The sequence below is a fragment of the Equus przewalskii genome, chromosome 4 (genome assembly GCF_037783145.1).
Source record: "Equus przewalskii isolate Varuska chromosome 4, EquPr2, whole genome shotgun sequence".
Classification (NCBI taxonomy): domain Eukaryota; kingdom Metazoa; phylum Chordata; class Mammalia; order Perissodactyla; family Equidae; genus Equus; species Equus przewalskii.
Window position 1 is genome coordinate 32,762,226 of NC_091834.1, and position 3,426 is coordinate 32,765,651.

Genomic DNA, 3,426 nt, shown 5'->3' on the forward strand with positions numbered 1-3,426 from the left:
ATTTCATCTGCTGCCTTTGGGGTTTCAATGGACAGATTGAGCAACTTTGGCTCTGTGGTTCCTATGTAGTATATTCTCTCTCCTGTTTTTATCAAGAAAATACTAGAATATGCTTTCCATCTTCCAGAAGTCCGTTGAACCTTTTGACCTACTAATGACACCCTACACCCATATTCCTGAAGTTTACATTGATACTAGTATTTCATTAGAATCTCTGGAGACAAATGCTTGTTCACAGTCTGGATCTTTAGCCAGAGCCTTATCTGAATTACCTGATTCACCAGTTTCAGAAACAGGATGAAACAGAAACGCTTTCTATCATAAAAGTGATGTATCTTGCCGCTTACTATTATTAATGACTTTTCTACATTTTCATAAGAGTTGCAAAGTTTTTAAGGCAATCTTTTTTAAACTTATACTCTTTTTTTTCCCTTAGAAGGAAAATGTCTTAAACATTCTAATGTTCTGTTAGTGGCAGCCAAGCAAACATCATCATATTCTATTTAAATCTACTTATCAAAACTGGGAAAGCATAACAATTTGAGTTAAAAGAAAACTTGTATGTAAATTTTGATGTAGCCGTTTATAACTTTGGAAAGTGCGTCAAGTTACTTAATCTCTCTGAGCTTTAGTTTTCAAAATTTGTCAAAACGTGCATAAGAATATTTACTACATAGTATTCAAATGAGAATTAAATATTATGAGGTGGACAAATGAAGATGACTTATATAGTGCCTACTACATAGTATTTGTTCAACTGAAAAACTAAACTAAACTAAACTAAAGCTCTTTGGATAACTAGGAAAGTTCCCGAAAGCACGTTCCTTTAATATTACCTCATGGACATAAAGATGTCAGTGATGCAGAGGGAAAATCAGGTATACAGAAAATTCTGCACAAAACTGAAGAGAGAAGATTCATTGTTTTGCTCCCAAAAAGTCATCTTGATAATATAGGCAGAAGATAATATGGTTTAATATCTTTAAATTGTGCTAAGCAATAAAGACAACACTGCATTAAGAGTTATGAAGTGTATTTCAAACGTCTAGTCGGAAATTTTTAAAAGACTATTGTCAATAAAGCACATAAAATATGTTGAATCTCCAAGATGTGTCTAGTTTATCTTCCAATTTATTATGCCATGCATTAATTAATTCATGTAGCTTCTGAAACCATGTATAAAATCCCTAATTTCGGAGATAGAATTGAGGAATGGATGGTATAAACAAGTATCCTTTATCTAGGTGGGCTTCTTTATAATTCCTTTCTGTGTTTTTTAGAAGTCATTTTGAATATTTCTTTTTGGGAAAGGGGGCACTGAAAGTCATCATCAGCGTATTGTGATTATAATGATTTAGAGATAATTTTTTATTGGTCATCATGACCTAGCCACTTAAATAAAATGTTAGCTTCCAGTATTAATAAGCTTTATTGTCTCTAAGCACAATGAAATGTTCAGCCCTGAACAGATGGACCTCTATCCCTCTGATTGGGTTTTAGGATTAAATAAACCCCTGAGAGTCAAGTCCCTACTCCCAAAGTAATGACCTGCTGGGAAGTCGACCAATGAAGAACAGGCCATGGTTTTAATGGTGAGGAGAATTGGGGCAAATACTAATCAGAGCCCTAGCCAGGATGTGTTGCTTCTGAGATCACTGCTTTTTTGGCTTATGAGTTGGTTTTGTTTATGAGATATTTAAGACATGAATTAATGCCTTTGGTTTCTCCCTTTAAGTATATAAACAATTTGAGGTGGCCAAAATAGGGTCACAGAGAGCACTGATATCACATATGCTTCTCGTTTCATCTGTCCAAGTGAGAACACCTGAGCCATGCGGAGATGTACAAGTTTCCAGAGAGAAAGAATACATGTTTTCCTCAAGAGATTAAGAATCAGAATAATATTGGACTTTGTAGCAGTTCTAGGAGCTAATGACTATATTGAAAATTTCCAGTGAAAATTATTTCTAATGTAGAATTCTATACTATCAAGCAAATATAAGAATAGAAATAGGACCTTTCAGACATGCAAGGTCTGAAAAAATCTCACATGCATCCTTTTCTAGGAAACTATTGAAGGATGTGCTCCACAGATTTCTGACATGTGTAGATATATTGAGTGAAGATTTACATAATTGAGGCATTGTTTGGAGATGAATAGTGACAAACATATAGAATATTGTTAGTTCCCTTGAGTTGATCCTAACCCTTAGAGACCCTATGTCAGCAGAGTGGAACCCTGCCTGGTCTTTTTGCACCATCCTTTTACCGTCTGGTGCTGTATCAAACAATACTGCACTGCTATTCACAGGGTTTTCATGGCCAACTTTTTCAGATGTGGGTGGCCAGGTTCTTCTTCCTAGTTTGGAAGCTTGGCTGAAACCTGTCCACCATTGATCACCCTGCTGGTATTTGAAATACTGGTGGCATAGATTTCAGGATCACAGCAACATGCAGCTGTCACAGTATGACAACTGACAGGTGGGGTGATGTGGTTCCCTGACCAGGGAAACGAGTCCAGCAATGGCAGTGATGTTGTCAAATCTTAACCACTATCCTACCAGAGCTGGCTATATATGCAATTAGGCCAGTAAAAAACAATATTTGGGGAAAGAAATGAAAAGTAGATATAGTATACTACATAGATCAGTCATGAATAGCACTCACCTAATGGCAATAAAATACTGACAAAACGACTCAAGAAATGATGACATACATCAACCTGTCATATTTTGATTTCTTAATAGGTCAAATTTTACTACTAATGGTTTGCAAAATGCTGAGCATATTTCCATCATCTCTATGTGTGAAATAATATTTGCATCAGTAATTACTCATAAATTGTTCCTCAAGAATTAAACATGATTTTTAGAGATATGAAGTCAACGACCAATTTTTCAAGAATCTGGGTTACGTATGCAACATGGAAATTATAATTATATGTATATATAATAAACAATTACTGGTGGTTGAAAAAACATATTTTAAGTGGATGGTCATAAACACAAAAATAATGCATGCTTCTATTATACATCTTATAAAAATGATTTTTCTTTGAAAAGCCAAAGGATTTTCACTTTGCATGTATATAAATATTGTCATTTGCTATGTCAGGAAGCATAAAAAATTTCAAATAATTTTCATCAAGGTGCTAATTTAAGGGGGAAGTACTATAATGAAATCCTCTCCTGACTCGTGAATGAATGAGTAGCAACCACATATATCTATGTGTGGGGTTTGGTGGATGGAAGGTAAAGTGGATAAAATCTCGTTTTCATGCCTGAAACAATCTAATCATTAAACACAATGCTGCTACTATAATAAGAAAACTTCTTTTTCCTTCTATTTTCTAACTAAATTTCTTTTGACTACTCCACCTGTTTTTAAAATGTAGTGAATTAAAGCAATATATGAAAAGTGGATTTA